Source organism: Aulonocara stuartgranti (genome assembly GCF_965226115.1).
Source record: "Aulonocara stuartgranti genome assembly, chromosome: 16".
In the NCBI taxonomy this organism is placed as follows: Eukaryota; Metazoa; Chordata; class Actinopteri; order Cichliformes; family Cichlidae; genus Aulonocara; species Aulonocara stuartgranti.
The window spans coordinates 14,446,970-14,467,234 of record NC_138952.1 but is presented as its reverse complement, the minus strand read 5'-3'; the positions used below and the strand labels follow the sequence as shown (position 1 = coordinate 14,467,234).

The following is a 20,265-nucleotide window of genomic DNA, read 5'->3' as shown; positions in this document are numbered from 1 at the left end:
CCTCTCACTAATAAAAGCACTTGCTACTGCAGTGCAGCATAGCAGCTAACTTTTCTTGCTTGAGTCTTCATTCATTCCAAGGCATGGTAGTCTTATTTAATACTGAGCAAACTATTCATTTGCAGGAATCATATTGACTCATTCTTTTTAGATTCGTGCAGCCCCAAAAGGCAAATGTTACAGCTCCTCTCTGTGTCAAGCTGTGCACACGCACCTGGTATAGATGGTGACGAGAGGTGACAGAAATTAGAAAGGAAGAAAGAAAGCCAGACAGATAGAGAAACACCTTTCACCATGGGAGGAACTTGGCAGCTTTCTCAACTTTGTAGATCGCAGGTGTTGTGCTCACAATCATGATCGAGTTAGGGATGCCACACATCAGTGCAGGCTGGCAGGGTGAGCTGGCAGGTGTTGTCTGTGGGGAGATGCACGGGCAGAATCAAGGTGTCACATGTGGAGAGGATCGAAGAAACAGAAGAAACCCTTAGTGTATCATCATCCAGCTTGTGATATTCATCATTGTTAGATCTACTCAAATCACACACCCGAAAATCTACAGAAAAAAGTGCAGCCTGCTAGATGAGGATTATGTGTGTGTGTGTGCGTGCGCGCATACTTTTGTATGTATCTATGCAGTGTGGTGATTCAGCATGCCACTGCTTAAACTGGATTCTCCACGGTTATTAGTTACACATTACAGTTTATCCAATAAAGGGAATTAAACATATTTAATACTTGAGCAGCAAACTAAACATTATGCAGCGACTGTGAAGTACATAAATAAACATAAATAAACACACACACACCCAACAACAATTCAGTAACCATGCTATTGACTGATCAATTAATTGCAAATGAAAATCACAATGTGGGCTTTAGATGACTGGAAAACTTTCCAGGGAAAACCTGGTCTATTCAATAGAGATGACATCCATCCCACTTTGTATGGTGCAGCTTTCAATTCTAAAAATTGTCTTTCTGGCCCTTAATCAGACATTTTATGTGATTTCTCAGACAGCCTCCACACCACATTTAATTCACAATTAGATTTGATTGGCTACTCTCAAAATGTAAACGAGCCAACACATCACTTTATTCCACCTTGTTCTGACATATGGCACGCAGACTCAATATTTAACACTATTTTGTTTCATAACATTTAAGTTGGCTATAATGGATTACACAGCACTAGAAAATAAATATCATCACAGTAGATGTCTTTCTGAAATTGCGATATGTGCCAACACAATGCAGAGCAGTGTTGCGTGTTCTTTTTATCTGAGGTAAAAGAGGGTTTCAGTCCCAATCCAGGTTTTCACTCATTTATTGCCTCAAACAGTTCAAAAATAATTCATGTACATGGATCTCTTTCCGGTTAGAAAACCACAGTCATCCATCATCATTGTGGATGTCCCTGAATACTGTGGCTACTCTGAAAATAAAAGCGTCAGAGAGTTTTGACTCCCTACTATATCTCCCCCATAAAGACATCTTACTATTCATCCCTTATCATACTGTTGCCAGGCTAACAAAGAGTCAGAGCTCTGTTGAACCGAGTATTCATTTAAACTTAACTAGACTTCATGAATTTCTTTGCAAATAAACTGTTAAGCATTAGAGAAAAATTATTCACAGCCATCCCATGAACATATCACTGATCACAGGAATGTTGACAGCTGCTGTTATTTTTTTAGACACTCTTCTATCAGTCTTTTTGAGTTAACTTCAATAATTACTTCTTCTAAATCTCAATATGTCTGTTAGACCCCGTTCCCACAAGACTATTCAAGAAAGTCCGACCATTAATTAAGGCTATGATCTTAAATATGATGAATCTATCTTTAGTAGCAGGCTACGTACCACTTTGAAAGAGGCTGTAATTAAATCATTACTTAAAAATCCTTTCCCTCACCCAGCTGTTTTAGCTAATTATTAACCAATCTCCAACATTCGTCTTATTTCTAAGATTCATGAAAGAGCTGGGTGATCATCTGCTGAGAAACGAGTTATTTGAAAAGTCAAGATTTAGACTGCATTACAGCACAGAAACAGCACTAGTGAAGGTTATGAATGATGATCTTATGGCCTTTTACAGTGGACTTATCTCTGTGTTTGTCCTGCTAGACCTCGGTGAAGTTTTCAATTCTGATGAGCATAAACTTATTACTACAGAGATTAGAACATGCTGTTGGTATTAAAGGAACTACACTGCAGTGGCTGAATCATATCCATCTGATAGACCAGCGGTCCCCAATCCACGGGCCTCGGACCGGTACCGGTCCGTGAGTCGTTTGGTACCGGGCCGCGAGAGTTGAGGCTAAGGTGTGAAATGTATAGTTTTCAGGGTTTTTATCGGTTTTCAGCGTTATTTTGTTATCGTTTTTATCGTTTACTCGGTTTTCCTGGGTCTTTTCACGTGTGTTATGAATAAATTTTCTTTTTTTCGGTACCAGTACTAGTTTTATTTTGTTGTATTTATCCGCGACACCTTAAAGGCCGGTCCATGAAAATATTGTCGGGCATAAACCGGTCCGTGGCTCAAAAAAGGTTGGGGACCGCTGTGATAGACTATATAATAAATAGATCATGTAAATTTTGAGTCTTCTGCACACACAAAAGTTAGTCATGAAGTTCCACAGGGCTCTGTGTCAGGACCAATAGTTTTTACATTATACACGTTTCTCTTAAATAATATTATTAGAAAACGCAGCATAAATTTTCATTTCTATGCAGATGTTACCAAAGTTTATTTATCTGTGAAGTACGATAAAAATAAATTAGTTAGTGCTCTTTTTCTAAATTCAGACAAAAGGTTCTAGCCAGATGCTTACTCTGAATGACATTCCCCGGTCTGAACAACACTGTGAGAAACACTTTTTGACCAGGTTGTGCATATTAAATGTATGTAAATGTCATATTATTGTGCATATTAAGTTAATATATGGGGCCTCACTACTTGTAAGATTATGTCTAAAAGTTTCCAATTTGATAAAGCTTATAGTTAGGGCTATAGTCATACTGCAGTAGTGTTAGGCTGCTGGCGTCTTCACTCATCTCTCTTCACTCTTTTCGATTTGAAACCACTCTATATTTAATCATTAGTTATTATTAATCTCTGTCTCTGTTTCCTCTGCTCTCTGCTCTTGCCTCTCACCCCCAACTGATCATGGCAGATGGCTGCCCCTCCCTGCCGGATTCCCCTCTGGTTCTGCCGGAGGTTTCGTCCAGCTAAAAGGAGTTTTTCCTCCCCACTGTCATCTGATTGTTGGGGGGTTTCTCTCTAATATTGTAGGATCTTTACACCACAATACAAAGTGCCTTGAGGCAACTATTTTTGTTAATTGTGATATATAAGTAAATAAATAAATAAATTAAAAAGCAATTAGAGAGAGCAGCATACTGAGAGCAAAATGACTGCATTAAAAATAAAAAAGAACTTGTTATTTTACTTTATGGCAGACACTGGTTTCAAAAGATGGTGGGGACATGCTTCTTTTCACTGCCATTGTCAAAGATGGTGTACAGTTTGTAATGGCAACCAATTACAGGGGCCTTTCATCCAGAAGGCAGCATGAAACGGTTCAACTGTCAGCCTTTGTTGCTGTGGGCATGCAGGCAGCCTAGGGAGAGACTGATGCACACAGCAGAACTTTCTTCTCTTCTGAATGTCCATCACTACATGATAAAACACTCTAAAGCTTGGGAAAAATCAGGACCTCTTACAGGTGAATGAGCTGAAAACACTAAACTAGACCGAAGACTGTTTTCTTTTGTTGCAAACCTGGACAGTGATCAGAAAGTAAATCCATGCGTGTTTCCTTGAAAACCCAACCTGTTTGCTAAGCTGCTCTATCACCCTGTTGCCACCTGGGGGACGTTTCCAAGCTGCCTTCCTCCTGGGATATGACAGATGTAACAGATGTAGCTTTACCCTGCTCTCACTCACATGCACACACACATATATACACAATGCATGCATACACAGAGGCAGCACACACATGTAAAAGCATCAGGGGACATCGTGCCTGGGAGGGGGTATATTTAGACTCTTGCGTAATGTGCTTTTAACACAACACAGAGTGGATGAATTTTTAATGCCAGACCAGAGAGAGAGAGGCAGGAAGAGGAAAAAAATGAATAAAGTTAAGTATTTAATTTGTGCTGTTGCTTAGGGGTGAGACAGAAATCTGAAAGCAGCCTATGAGCATCAGGCACAGCACACAGGCTAGCCACTGGTGTAGCAGCCATGGATGAATGGTTCTGCAAGAGAGGGGAATGGGAAGCAAGTGAGGAAGGCAGAGAGGGAAATATTGTGAGATATGTAAGGTTAGAGAGAGGGAGAGGAGACAAGTGTTTGCATGAATGAGCGAGCAGGAATAACTACGAGCCATGCCAACGCTGTGCAGGGTAACCCAGGGGAAACTAAGAAGTGCACACTACCGCAGCTTCTCTGGCAAAGCCCTTACACATAAAAATGTGTATAGTGCAAAAACATATACAGAAATATCTGTAATATTGTCTGGCTACATTTCCTCCATTTACCTCATTAGAGAAGTAATTTCATTGCAGGGAGAAAGCTATGAAGAATGAGTCCATGAGGCATTTGACAGAAATGTACTAGAAAAGCCGAAAGATAGTGGCAGTAATAGTTTTATCCGTTTTACAAAAATGCAACAAAATAGAATTAGAAAGCTCGCTCCTCCCCTCGGAAAAGATTTCAGACTTATTGCTTTGAGGATTTCATGTTCAGGATCAGTTGTTTTCAGCACTGTTTTATACAAAGCATAATTCAGAAGGCACAAACTCAGGGTACCCATTCATTTGATTAACCATCAAACCTTTACAGAGTGTGTCACCTTCTCAATGATATTCTGGTGAAACATAGCCCAATTTGTGGGAAGCCTAGACTGCTTTGATCATGTATCTAAAGATAGCAGTGTCAAAAGTGTATTAATGTTTTTCCGTGTTTTTTTATTAAAATATGTAGGCAGTTCCAAGTTTTTCTAAATAATATATGAACAAAAACAGAAACTAGTACTTCTGTTATGAAATATTTTCAGGTGCAGATGAAAGCACATTTAGTGCTGTACTAAATTTTACAGCCACACCAGTCACACAGGTCACACCACGCTGCCGTCACACCAGTCGCACCTTGCTGCTGTCTACGAAGGTTGTATGACGTCACATCAGTCACACAGATTAGAAATGCGCTGCCGTCACGCTGCCCGTCACACTGTGCTGCCTGTGCGGTTTAACTGGTAGCGCGATTTAACGGCTAGCATGGTTTAACGGGCAGCATGGTTTAACAGGCAGCGCGGTTTCACGGGTAGAGCGGTTTCACGGGTAGCACGGTTTTACAGGCACCGCGGTTTCACGGGTAGCACGGTTTCACGGGTAGCGCGGTTTCACAGCAAGCGCGGTTTCACAGGTAGAGCGGTTTCACAGGTAGAGCAGTTTCACAGGTAGAGCGGTTTCACAGGTAGAGCGGTTACACAGCAAGCGCGGTTTCACAGGTAGAGCGGTTTCACAGGTAGAGCAGTTTCACAGGTAGAGCAGTTTCACAGGTAGAGCGGTTTCACAGGTAGAGCGGTTTCACAGCAAGCGCGGTTTCACAGGTAGAGCAGTTTCACAGGTAGAGCAGTTTCACAGGTAGAGCGGTTTCACAGGTAGAGCGGTTTCACAGCAAGCACGGTTTCACAGGTAGAGCGGTTTCACAGGTAGAGCGGTTTCACAGCAAGCGCAGTTTCACAGGTAGAGCGGTTTCACAGGTAGAGCAGTTTCACAAGCAGCAAGATTTCATGGGTACCGCAGTTTCACAGGTAGCGTGGTTTGTCACTCCCATCACACTGCGCTGTCTATGAAGGGTATGGAAGTATGTTGTTCGTGTGAACTGACCATTTGAGATCCTCCGCCAGATGTACGGCTAGGAAACGGAAGCCATTCACTCTTTCCACAGCAGCGCCGTTGATGGTGATCGGGGTATGTGCTTTACTACACCTCCAGAAGTCCACCGTCATCTCTTCTGTTTTTCTGACATTAATGCGAACCATCTCACCCTCAAAGTTTAAAGGCACTGAGAACCTTCTTGTAACCATCACTCCCACTATTGTGTCATCCGCAAACATCAAAATGAAATTGGAGATACTAGTGGCCGTGAAGTCAAAGGTGTAGAGTGAGTACATGAGAGTTCAGTGTACACCCCTGACGTAACACCACGCTGCCGTCTGCGAAGGCTGCATGACGTTACACCGCACCACACCGGTCACACAGGTCGCACCGTGCTGCCGTCACATCCGGGTTTCACCTTTGGTGATAAGACTGTTATATCGTCCGCCAACTTCACATTGAAATTGGAGATACTAGTGACCGTGCAGTCGTAGGTGTAGAGTGAGTTCAATATACACCCCTGACATAACGCCACGCTGCCGGCTGCATGATGTTACACCACGCCACACTGGCCACACCAGTCACACAAGTCACACCTCGCTGCCGTCACACCCATCACACCAGTCACATCACGCTGCCGACTGCGAAGGTTGCATGACGTTACACCACGCCACACTGGTCACACAGGTCACACCGCGGCTTCACGGGTAGCGCGTTTTCACAGGCAGCGCGGTTTCACAGGTAGCGCGGTTTCACGGGTAGCGCGGTTTAACGGGTAGCGCGTGTTCACGGGTAGCGCGGTTTAACGGGTAGCGCGGTTTCACGGGTAGCGCGGTTTAACGGGTAGCGCGGTTTCACGGGTAGCGCGGTTTAATGGGTAGCGCGGTTTCACGGGTAGCGCGGTTTCACGGGTAGCGCAGTTTAACGGGCAGCAAGGTTTCACGGATACCACAGTTTCACGGCTAGCGCGGTTTGTCACTCCCGTCACGCTGCGCTGTCTACGAAGGGGTATGTTGTTCGTGTGAACAGATCATTTGAGATCTTCCGCTAAGACTCTCTTTTCATTTCGCCATTTGTTGATTCACTTGAAGAGCAAGTAACGTAATATGGGTCAAGTGATCAGTTATCAATCTTTCATGATACACAGTCATATTTACATTATTTGTACAGTACGAATGCTTTGCTTTGGTACCTGGTCTTCAGTTCTCCTCTGTCTGCCTAGCTCCGTTTCTCCAACAGCGCACTCGTAGGCAGCAGCTGCCCCACCCCGCTTAGTGCCTGAGCTCGGATCATACCAATATTAGGGGGGATTTACACAGTCGTAAATTTCCACAGTGTGCACTATGTGCATCGAATATTGTGTGTAGTTTTTTGCTTTATACAGTTGTCAGCCAGGCATCTAACTATGAAAAAATTACACTCCAAAAGACCCCGGGCTTCTGAAAAAACAACCCGGGCTTAAGCCCAGTAAGCCATCCCCCGCTCCGCCACTGGTGATAAGACATTAGAGTTCAATATACACCCCAGATGTAACACCACACTGCCGTCTGCAAAAGCTGTGTAACGTCACATCAGTCACATCGAATACACCTGGGTTTCACCTTTGGTGATAAGACACACCACTGTTGTATCGTCCGCAAACTTCACAATGAAATTGGAGATACTAGTGGCTGTGCAGTCGCAGGTGTAGAGTGAGCACATGAGGGTTCAGTATACAACCCTGACGTAACACCACGCTGCCATCTGCGAAGGCTGCATGACGTCACACTGCGCCACACCGGTTACACAGGTCACATCGCGCTGCCGTCACACTGCCTGTCACACCATTTGCACCATGCTGCCGTCACATCCAGGTTTCGCCTTTGGTGATAAGACCCACTACTGTTGTATCGTCTGCAAACTTCACAATGAAATTGGAGATACTAGTTGCCGTGCAGTTGTAGGTGTAGATTGAGTACATTACAGTTCAATATACAACAACACATACGCCAGAATGCTGTTTATAGACTTCAGTTCAGCATTCAATACAATACACCCCTCACAACTCATCAGGAAACTGACAGACCTGGGCATCAGTTCCCTCATCTGCAAATGGTTACTGGACTTCCTGACCAACCGCCTCCAACATGTCCGGCTGGATAACCGCTGCTCATCTACAATCACAATGAACATTGTGTCATCAGTGACAACGATGAGGCCGCCTACAGGGAGGAGGTGGATCATCTGGTTGAGTGGTGCGACACAAACAACCTGCTGCTTAACACCGAGAAGACTAAGGAGCTCATCGTGGACTACAGGAGGAATGCTGACCCACATCCACCCATTCACATTAAGGGGACGGCTGTGGAGCGTGTGAGCAGCTTCAAGTTCCTGGGAGTCCACATCTTCAAGGATCTCATCTGGACGACCAACTGCTCCAAGCTGGTCAAGAAGGCTCACCAGCGCCTCTTCTTCTTGAGGACTCTGAGGAAGAACCACCTGTCCTCAGACATCCTGGTGAACTTCTATCGTTGCACCATCTAGAGCAGTCTGGTACGGGAACTGCTCTGCCTCAGACCGGAAGGCGTTGCAGAGGGTCGTGAAAACTGCCCAGTGCATCGCCAGAGCACCACTTCCTGCCATAAAGGACATCTACAGGAAGCGGTGTCTGAAAAGGGCTGGGAAAATCATCAAAGACCCCAGTCACCCATCACATGGACTCTTCACCCTCCTGCTCTCTGGGAGGCGCTACAGGAGCCTCCGGACTAAGACCACCAGGTACCGGAACAGCTTCTTCCCCACAGCTGTCAGACTCCTGAACTCTGCCTCCTGACATCTGACCCACATTAAACTCATGGACTGAACATACACACACCCATAACCACCTACACACACACACACAATGGACAACTGTACCCTCAAACACACAATAATAACATGGACTGAACCACCACTCACAACCACTAGCACTTTATATAGCCTCTGTGGAAATGATCCACATACCTCACTTATCTTAACTGCACTACTGTATAGTTCTGAGTAAATAATCATTCTGTACATACGATCATTTTTAATCCTACAACTGTTTGTAACTTGCATAGTTCACATTTCTGTATAACTATTTCATTTTCTGTATAGTTTTTTTTATATCCTGTTCATAGCCTGTACATAGCTTGTACTCACTACAGCCTGTACATACTTATAGTTATAGCATATTCATAACATACTTCATACCGTGTAGACTATAACATACCATAATATACCCATTTCTGTAATATACTCACATATCTATATTATTGCTAATATATATTGTAATATATCTATATCATGGCTAAAGCACTTCTGGATGGATGCAAACTGTTGCCCTGTACCTGTGGCATGTGCAATGACAATAAAGTTGAATTCTATTCTATTCTATTCTGTTCTATTCTAATATACATCACTGATGTAACACCACACTGCGGTCTTCAAAGGCTGCATGACGTAACAACGCTCTGCCGTCTGCAAAGGCTGCGTAATGTCACACCTGTGACATCGGATACACAGGTCACATCTTGCTGCCGTCACATCGGTCACACCGGGGTATTAAACCCACCACTGTTGTATCGTCCGCCAACTTCACATTGAAATTGGAGATACTAGTGACCGTGCAGTCGTAGGTGTAGAGTGAGGACATTAGAGTTCAATATACACCCCTGACGTAACGCCACGCTGCCGGCTGCATGATGTTACACCACGCCACACTGGCCACACCAGTCACACCTCGCTGCCGTCACACCCATCACACCAGTCACATCACGCTGCCGACTGCGAAGGTTGCATGACGTTACACCACGCCACACCAGTCACACGGGTAGCGCGGTTTAACGGGTAGCGCAGTTTAATGGGTAGCGCGGTTTAACGGTTAGCGCGGTTTCACGGGTAGCGCGGTTTAATGGGTAGCGCGATTTCACGGGTAGCGCGGTTTAACGGTAGCGCAGTTTAATGGGTAGCGCGATTTCACGGGTAGCGCGGTTTAACGGGTAGCGCAGTTTAATGGGTAGCGCAGTTTAATGGGTAGCGCGATTTCACGGGTAGCGCGGTTTAACGGGTAGCGCGGTTTAACGGGTAGCGCAGTTTAATGGGTAGCGCGTATTCACGGGTAGCGCGGTTTAACGGGTAGCGCGGTTTCACGGGTAGCGCGGTTTCACGGGTAGCGCGGTTTAATGGGTAGCGCGATTTCACGGGTAGCGCGGTTTCACGGGTAGCGCAGTTTAATGGGTAGCGCGATTTCACGGGTAGCGCGGTTTAACGGGTAGCGCGGTTTCATGGGTAGCGCAGTTTAACGGGCAGCAAGGTTTCACGGATACCACAGTTTCACGGCTAGCGCGGTTTGTCACTCCCGTCACGCTGCGCTGTCTATGAAGGGGTATGTTGTTCGTGTGAACAGATCATTTGAAATCCTCCGCTAAGACTCTCTTTTCATTTCGCCATTTGTTGATTCACTTGAAGAGCAAGTAACGTAATATGGGTCAAGTGATCAGTTTGATATCAATCTTTCGTGATACACCGTCATATTGTACAGTACGAATGCTTTGCTTTGGTACCTGGTCTTCAGTTCTCCTCTGTCTGCCTAGCTCCGTTTCTCCAACAGCGCACTCGTAGGCAGCAGCTGCCCCGCCCCGCTTAGTGCCTGAGCTCGGATCATACCAATATTAGGGGGGATTTACACAGTCGTAAATTTCCAGTGTGCACTATGTGCATCGAATATTGTGTGTAGTTTTTTGCTTTATACAGTTGTCAGCCAGGCATCTAACTATGAAAAAATTACACTCCAAAAGACCCCGGGCTTCTGAAAAAACAACCCGGGCTTAAGCCCAGTAAGCCATCCCCCGCTCCGCCACTGGTGATAAGACATTAGAGTTCAATATACACCCCAGATGTAACACCACACTGCCGTCTGCAAAAGCTGTGTAACGTCACATCAGTCACATCGAATACACAGGTCGCACTGCGCTGCCATCACACCGGTCACACCTGGGTTTCACCTTTGGTGATAAGACACACCACTGTTGTATCGTCCGCAAACTTCACAATGAATTTGGAGAACACCGGTGTACCACAAGGCTGTGTGATGAGCCCTTTCCTCTACTCCCTCTTCACCCATGACTGCAGACCTGCTGATGGTTCCAACACCATCATTAAGTTTGCAGATGACACCACGGTGATTGGCCTCATCAGTGACAACGATGAGGCCGCCTACAGGAAGGAGGTGGATCATCTGGTTGAGTGGTGCGACACAAACAACCTGCTGCTTAACACCAAGAAGACTAAGGAGGTCATCGTGGACTACAGGAGGAATGCTGACCCACATCCACCCATCCACATTAAGGGGACGGCTGTGGAGCGTGTGAGCAGCTTCAAGTTCCTGGGAGTCCACATCTTCAAGGATCTCATCTGGACGACCAACTGCTCCAAGCTGGTCAAGAAGGCTCACCAGCGCCTCTTCTTCTTGAGGACTCTGAGGAAGAACCACCTGTCCTCAGACATCCTGGTGAACTTCTATCGTTGCACCATCTAGAGCAGTCTGGTACGGGAACTGCTCTGCCTCAGACCGGAAGGCGTTGCAGAGGGTCGTGAAAACTGCCCAGTGCATCGCCGGAGCACCACTTCCTGCCATAAAGGACATCTACAGGAAGCGGTGTCTGAAAAGGGCTGGGAAAATCATCAAAGACCCCAGTCACCCATCACATGGACTCTTCACCCTCCTGCTCTCTGGGAGGCGCTACAGGAGCCTCCGGACTAGGACCACCAGGTACCGGAACAGCTTCTTCCCCACAGCTGTCAGACTCCTGAACTCTGCCTCCTGACATCTGACCCACATTAAACTCGTGGACTGAACATACACACACCCACAACCACCTACACACACACACACACACACACACACACACACACACACACACACACACACACACACACAATGGACAACTGTACCCTAATATACTTACATATCTATATTATTGCTAATATATATTGTAATATATCTATATCATGGCTAAAGCACTTCTGGATGGATGCAAACTGTTGCCCTGTACCTGTGGCATGTGCAATGACAATAAAGTTGAATTCTATTCTATTCTATTCTATTCTATTCTGTTCTATTCTAATATACATCACTGATGTAACACCACGCTGCCATCTGCGAATGCTGCATGATGTAACATGTGCCATTGTCAAAGGCTGTGTAACGTCACATCAGTCACATCGGATACACCGGTCACACCCAGGTTTCACCTTTGGTGATAAGATCCCCCACTGTTGTATCGTCTGCAAAGTTCACAATGAAATCGGAGATACTAGTGGCCGTGCAGTCGTAGGTGTAGTGTGAGTACATGAAAGTATACACCTCTGACGTAACACCACACTTCCGTCTGCAAAGGCTGCGTAACGTCACACCAGTGACATCGGATACACAGGTCACATCTTGCTGCCGTCACATCGGTCACACCGGGGTATTAAACCCACCACTGTTGTATCGTCCGCCAACTTCACATTGAAATTGGAGATACTAGTGGCCGTGCAGTCGTAGGTGTAGAGTGAGGACATTAGAGTTCGATATACACCCCTGACGTAACGCCACGCTGCCGGCTGCATGATGTTACACCACGCCACACTGGCCACACCAGTCACACAAGTCACACCTCGCTGCCGTCACACCCATCACACCAGTCGCACCACGCTGCCGACTGCGAAGGTTGCATGACGTTACACCACGCCACACCGGTCACACAGGTCACACCGCGGTTTCACGGGTAGCGCATTTTCACGGTTAGCGCGTTTTCACAGGCAGCGCGGTTTAACGGGCAGCGCAGTTTAACGGGTAGCGCGGTTTAACGGGTAGCGCGATTTCACGGGTAGCGCGGTTTCACGGGTAGCGCGGTTTCACGGGTAGCGCGGTTTCACGAGTAGCGCGGTTTAACGGGTAGCGCGGTTTAACGGGTAGCGCGGTTTCACGAGTAGCGCGGTTTAACGGGTAGCGCGGTTTCACGGATACCACAGTTTCACGGCTAGCGACACAGGTCGCACTGCGCTGCCATCACACCGGTCACACCTGGGTTTCACCTTTGGTGACAAGACACACCACTGTTGTATCGTCCGCAAACTTCACAATGAATTTGGAGATACTAGTGGCTGTGCAGTCGCAGGTGTAGAGTGAGCACATGAGGGTTCAGTATACAACCCTGACGTAACACCACGCTGCCATCTGCGAAGGCTGCATGACGTCACACTGCGCCACACCTGTTACACAGGTCACATCGCGCTGCCGTCACATCGGTCACACCGGGGTATTAAACCCACCACTGTTTTATCGTCTGCAAACTTCACAATGAAATTGGAGATACTAGTTGCCATGCAGTCGCAGGTGTAGAGTGAGTACATTAGAGTACAATATACACCTCTGACGTAACACCACGCTGCCGTCTGCGAAGGCTGCTTGACGTTACACCACGCCACACTGGTCACACTGGTCACACCGCGCTGCCGTCACACCAGTCGCACTTCGCTGCTGCCTGCGAACTTTGTATGACGTCACATCAGTCACACAGATTAGAAACGCGCTGCTGTCACACTGCCCGTCATACCCATCAGACCGTGCTGCCTGCGCGGCTTAACTGGCAGCGCGCTTCCACGGGTAGCACATTTTCACAGGCAGTGCAGTTTCACAGGTAGCGCAGTTTCACGAGCAGCATGGTTTCATGGGTAGCGCGTTTTCACAGGCAGCGCCGTTTCACAGGTAGCGCGGTTTAACAGGTAGCGCGGTTTCACGGCACTACCGACGGCACTGTATGTAGCGGAGACTTGGAAATCAACTGCAAAGATCAACCGCCATCTTGACGTCTTCCAACAACGTTGTCTTCGACGGCTGCTCAAGATCACATATCGGGATCGCGTTACCAATGAAGAAGTATATCGCCGTGCGGGAGTAGAGCCGCTCCATGTCCAAGTCACCAAGCGTCGGTCCAGATTTGCCGGTCACATCCTTCGGCTACCGGACCTGAGACCTGCCCGTGTCGCGGTTCTGTGGAACCCGAAGAATGGAAAGAGACGGTGAGGAAGACCTAAAATAACACGGAGGAGGACTTTCCTTGAAGATTTACGTTCAGTCGAACTGTCATGGGATGAAGCAACAACTGCCGCGATAGACTGAGTGTTACGACTGATCGTAATCATATGTAAATTTGAGTGTCCAGGTGCTCCTCCGGGATTGGTGCATCCAGGGTGGATGGCTCACACCGATTGGCTGAGGACCGGGAGGCAGCGGATATGAAGAGACCGCCGGGGACTGCCACTTCATTCATCCTCAGCCCAACCCAACCGGCAGACCATTCACTGTGTCACTATATTATGTTAATGTAAGAGCATGTAGGGGTGGAACGCCTTTTTGTTTGATCAGTTTTCTCCTGTTTTTGTTAGGTAGGGAGGAAAGTGATTGTCGTTTGGTTTAGTTCTTTTGAGTAGGTAAGTTGTGTTTATTCCTGAGATAGGTTACCTTTTGTTTGTTGTTTTGGCCCTGGGTTCACCCTGAAGTTATGATATGCTCCCTTCCTTTGTTTAACTGCACTTATTGTAAATAAATCACTGTCACAAAATATTAAGTGTGTGACGTGCTGCTTGGGGTTGGACGGGAATGGATCACCCTTTATGTTGTGGTCTGGCCACGCCTAGACGGGCCATAACACCGAGTTCGATGGCGTTCTCTTGTCGCCCAATGCGCCGATCGGTGCGGGAGGATCTAAGTCTAAGTAAGTCTTATATTTGCATTTAAAGTCATGAAATATGATTCAGTAAACATGTTTGTGGTTAAATATAACTTTTTCTAATCTGATTTTATTTCAATTGTGTTAATACAGTATGTCAAAATGAAAACATAAATACAGTATAAATTCAGACACGTGAGGTTGTGCTGAAAAGAATGATACCAAACAGGGTAAGTAATTTGTCGCATGGAGTCACACAAACCACCTGCAACTCAACACCTCAAAGACTAAGGAACTGGTTGTGGACTTCGGGAGGTCCAGAGAAGGTCCACTGCCGGTTCAGATAGAGGGAGAGGAGGTGGAGGTGGTCAACAAGTACAAGTACCTCGGGCTGTGGGTGGACAATAAACTGGACTGGTCATGCAACACAGAGCACCTGTATAAAAAAGCCCAAAGCCGACTGTACTTCCTCAGGAGGCTGAGGTCTTTTAACATCTGCAGGAAGCTCCTGAGGATGTTTTACCAGTCGGTGGTTGCTGGAGTACTTTTCTATGCTGTGGTGTGCTGGGGGAGCAGCACAGCAAAGAGGGACTCATCCAGGCTGGAGAAACTGATCAGGAAGGCTGGCTCTGTGGTCGGCATGAAGCTGGACACTCTGGTGACAGTGGCAGAGAAAAGGACATTAAAGAAACTGCTGGACATTATGAACAATGCTGGGCATCCTCTGCACACGGCCATAAACAATCAGAAGAGTCTGTTCAGTGACAGGTTGCTTCTCCCCAAGACAAGAACTAACAGACTTAAAAACTCCTTTGTCCCACACGCCATCAAACTGTTTAACTCCTCTCTGGAGGGGAGAGGGAGGGGAAACAGGAGGACAAAGGAGGGGGGAACAACTAAGCTGTAGTGCCTCTTCACCTCACTGTACAATACCTTGTGCAATACTTTTTGTAAATAGTCAACAGTGCAATAGACTCAATACTTGAAATGTGCAATTCACTTGTATTTTTATTTTTTATTCCTATTTATTCTATTTATCCCCTTTGTATATTTTATTTATATTTGTCTCTGTATTTATATATGTGTGTGTGTGTGTGTGTATATATATATATATAACAATTCTGTAACTGTAACTTCGGTCGTTGCTGTGCTTTTTGGAAGTCGAATTTCCCAGAGGAACCCACCCGAGGGATTAATAAAGTTCTATCTTATCTTATCTTAATTAATTACTTTTAGAATCTTGTAACTCAGTTACTAATTCAGTTACTTTTTTGAAGAAGTAACTAGTAACTAAAATAAATTACTTTTTCAAAGTAACTTGCTCAACACTGCCCACCACTATTGTCTCATGCACAAACTTCAAGATTAAATAGCAGATACTAGTGGCCGTGCAGTCGTAGGTGTAGAGTGAGTACATTAGAGTTCAATATACACCCCTGACGTAACGCCACGCTGCCGTCTGCGAAGGCTGCATGATGTTACACCACGCCACACTGGCCACACCAGTCACACAAGTCACACCTCGCTGCCGTCACACCCATCACACCAGTCACACCACGCTGCCGACTGCAAAGGTTGCACGATGTTACACCACGCCATACCGGTCACACAGGTCACACCGCGGTTTCACGGGTAGCGCGGTTTCACAGGCAGCGCGGTTTAACGGGTATCGCGGTTTAACAGGTAGCGCAGTTTAATGGGTAGCGTGGTTTAACGGGTAGCGCGATTTCATGGGTAGCGCGGTTTCACGGGTAGCGCGCTTTAACGGGTAGCACAGTTTAATGGGTAGCGCGATTTCACGGGTAACGCGGTTTAACGGGCAGCAAGGCTTCACGGGTACCACAGTTTCACGGCTAGCGCGGTTTGTCACTCCCGTCACGCTGCGCTGTCTATGAAGGGGTATGTTGTTCGTGTGAACAGACCATTTGAGATCCTCCGCCAGATGTGGCGGAGCCAGACATTTGAAACACCCGGGGCTTAGCCCTAAAGGGTAGTATGCATGTGGGATTTTTTTTTTTTTTTTTGGGGGGGGGGGGGGGGGGGGGGGGATTAGAAATGACTGAAAGATTAATTGACTCTGTTTTCAGTTTTGTTCAAAAAAGAATGACTTCATATAGGGAAAAATATATATCACATATACAGGACACCTTAAACTAGTTTTTTAATTAAGCAGCAAGGCAGAACACAGTCGGGGCTGTATCAAGACACGAGGACTAAACCCCAAATCAACCAGACCCAGAACTGATCCGGAATTAAAACAGGACTACAACAGTTCAAAATCAGGACTACTGAGGACTTAACCAAAACAGAACAAAAATCAGAACTAGATGATAGTAGCACTAAAAATCATCATAGACCTGCACTACACTTATTTTTTAATTCTACCAAAGTACACTATTTAGATTGAGAAAAGTTTATATAATTATTTAGCCTTGTTGTGCAAACAAGCCTGCATAACTTAATAAATGTAGAATTTGAAAAATAGTAAACCTAAAAAGAAACACTAGGTACGAGATACATGAGTACCTATGATACGGTGATACTTTTTGTAAACGACCATTTGACTAACATGTGTGTCTCACCTGCTCTTGTTCCACCTCTGTTCTGTCCTCATTCTCCATCTCCCTCTCTGTTCCTCTCTCTCCCTCTTTGTGCTGACAATCATCAAATATACAGTTGAAACCAGATATTTACACACTCTTCAGATCAAAACACAAACACTTTTTTAATTGTAACGTCAAATCAGACTAAATGTTTATTTTTTTAGATTGATAAATATAAAAACATATTTGTTAACTTTAAGAGTAAAGAGAGAAACTATCTGTATTTCTTAATTGTAAATGGCACCAAATTGTATTCAAAATTGAGCCACACTTATGGAGCTCCACAGTTCTTTTTCTGGTGTTTTGGTTGACATCTCTGGATTTTCCCTTTTCAAAGAAACAGGCTCTGTGTTTTGCCTTATATGCATCCACAGGTGTGCCACCAATTTACTCACATGGACTCTACTAACCTATCAGAAGCTTCTTCAGCTCAGAATGGAATCGTCTGGAGTTTTTTTATTAATTAACAATAAACTTAGTGTATATGTACTCCTAAATTTGATGAAAGTGATAAAAAATAGACAGCTCTGTCTCTCTTTATTCTGACATTTAACTAATTCAAAAGATATTTCAATATTTATTTATCCAAAACAAAACAAGTTTACTCTAAATTGATGTTGTACAGTAAAAAAATGTTCTTGTGTTTTCCATAAAGTGTATGTAAATATCTGGTTTCAACTGTGAATATACTGCTGTGTATTGAAGTTCCTCTTGTTTTGCATAGAAATATACTGAACAACATACAAAGCATAATATATAAAATACTACCAGAGTTTTTTCTTTGAAAGAAGCCCCTTATGTCCATTCTTGTATATCAGTGCATTACTGAAACCGATTTATTTAGCCGTGGAGGGTAACAACTGAAAATATGAAATAAACACACATGTAAGCTAAGACTCTCTAAAGAAACAGCATTGTTGTTGTTCGGCTTTTCATTTCGCCATTTCTTGATTCACTTGAAGAGCAAGTAACGTAATATGGGTCAAGTGATCAGTTTGATATCAATCTTTCGTGATACACCGTCATATTGTACAGTATGAATGCTTTGCTTTGGTACCTGGTCTTCAGTTCTCCTCTGTCTGCCTAGCTCCGTTTCTCCAACAGCGCACTCGTAGGCAGCAGCTGCCCCGCCCCGCTTAGTGCCTGAGCTCGGATCATACCAATATTAGGGGGGATTTACACAGTCGTAAATTCCCACAGTGTGCACTATGTGCATCGAATATTGTGTGTAGTTTTTTGCTTTATACAGTTGTCAGCCAGGCATCTAACTATGAAAAAATTACACTCCAAAAGACCCCGGGCTTCTGAAAAAACAACCCGGGCTTAAGCCCAGTAAGCCACCCCCCCTCCCGCTCCGCCACTGGTGATAAGACATTAGAGTTCAATATACACCCCAGATGTAACACCACACTGCCGTCTGCAAAAGCTGTGTAACGTCACATCAGTCGCATCGAATACACAGGTCACACCGAGCTGCCATCACACTGGTCACACCTGGGTTTCACCTTTGGTGATAAGACACACCACTGTTGTATCGTCCGCAAACTTCACAATGAAATTGGATTAGAAACGCACTGCTGTCCAATGCCTGTCACACCCATCACACTTAACCGCGGTTTAACTGGTAGCGCGGTTTAATGGGTATCACGGTTTCAAGGGTAGACGTAACACCACGCTGCCGTCTGCGAAGGCTGCATGACATACCAGATGGTGTGTGTAGTCGTTTGAGTCAGAATAAATTAAAGTACTGTGGGTCATTTAACTGCTTTAAATTGCTTTTTAGACAATAATCTGTTATATCAGGCTACACAATACTTTCGAATCATTGTTGGTTTTGGTGCTTTGTTAGTATCTTGAAAACTTTGTAAAAGCCTGAAAAATTACAAAATACAGAAAGGTAAGCAACAACATACACTGTGATAAGGGTGGTGGTGGGGGGGGGGGGGGGCAGGACTATTTATACACAAAGGGTAATCATAGAAGTGGAGACAGACAATTGAGACAATCACAGGCCCTCTTTTTTGACCATTGGGCCATTAATGACAGTTTATTCCTGATTTCCATAATTACTGTGGCCACCCAAAACTGTCAATGTTTTGCACAACAGTTCATCTTAACTTGAATATGAGATTTGAGATTATGTCAACAGATTTTTGCAAAAAACCCTGTGAAATAACAAAATGTGAAATAACAAAAACCATGGGGAACAAGCAGAAAGTGAAACTTCATATCAAGTCTCTGTTCCAGTGACCTTAGTGGTATACGCTAAAGTCAACCATAAACAGCCTGCTGTAATTTTCATAACACAGCTCAGCATTATTCCCTTTAGCTGATCCTCACCTGCAATTACAGGCTTTCAAAAACTTGCCAGACTACTGGTGTGATAAGCTCCAGGGATGGAGTGTGCAATCTCTTAATGGTGTTAGAGCAAAAGCATAAGCAATAACACCTGCATTTAAGCTACACTGTCGACATATGGACTCGCTTACACTATGTTATACTGATGCCAAGACCAGGATAGACAAAAATATCATGTGTAAACACATTTCCCTGCTGTTGGATTAAAAACAACAACAAAACAAAAGGAAATAAAGGAAATAAAGGATCCATAGGTCATGAAATATTTTATGCCTTTAAAGGTAGCAGGCTGAGCAGAGCACACTTAGGGTATCATACCTACTGGATGAGTCATGACATGGTTTCTCAGCTCTGCTGCTTCCTTTTCCAGAATAATACTTGAAGTGATGGAAAATACACAACAAAGGCTGTTTGGCCTTTCCAAGTGTTTGCCTGAAAACATTATGACAGTCAGAGTCAGAGAAATTACTGTAAAAAATGCTTCTATATTCACTACGAGTTCAGATTGCTCGGCGCTGACGGCAGCCGGAAATGACAGATGGGCGTTCAGGAACTGGCTATCTATCGTCTCACTTGGCTTTTACTGTACGACGTAATCTTTAGAGGCAGAGGCTTGAAAAATGATCAGGATGGCCGATCAGCAGAAATATAGGCTCTCTGCTGTTAATCCTTCCCATATGCTGGGATAACCCAGAAGA

General features: G+C 45.0%; 1 long non-coding RNA gene across 2 annotated transcripts; it reads right to left on the bottom strand.

Annotated features, from left to right (window-relative positions):
* Positions 1-331: 331 nt before the first annotated feature.
* LOC309691121 lies at positions 332-18,315 on the bottom strand. Of its 2 annotated transcripts, none has more exons than XR_014271890.1 (3): positions 18,267-18,315; positions 17,189-17,260; positions 332-415 (listed from the first exon to the last, which is right to left on the bottom strand). It is a non-coding gene; the product is annotated as an uncharacterized lncRNA (long non-coding RNA). The 2 variants fall into 2 exon arrangements; XR_014271891.1 differs by lacking the exon at positions 18,267-18,315 and adding an exon at positions 17,978-18,260.
* Positions 18,316-20,265: the final 1,950 nt, after the last annotated feature.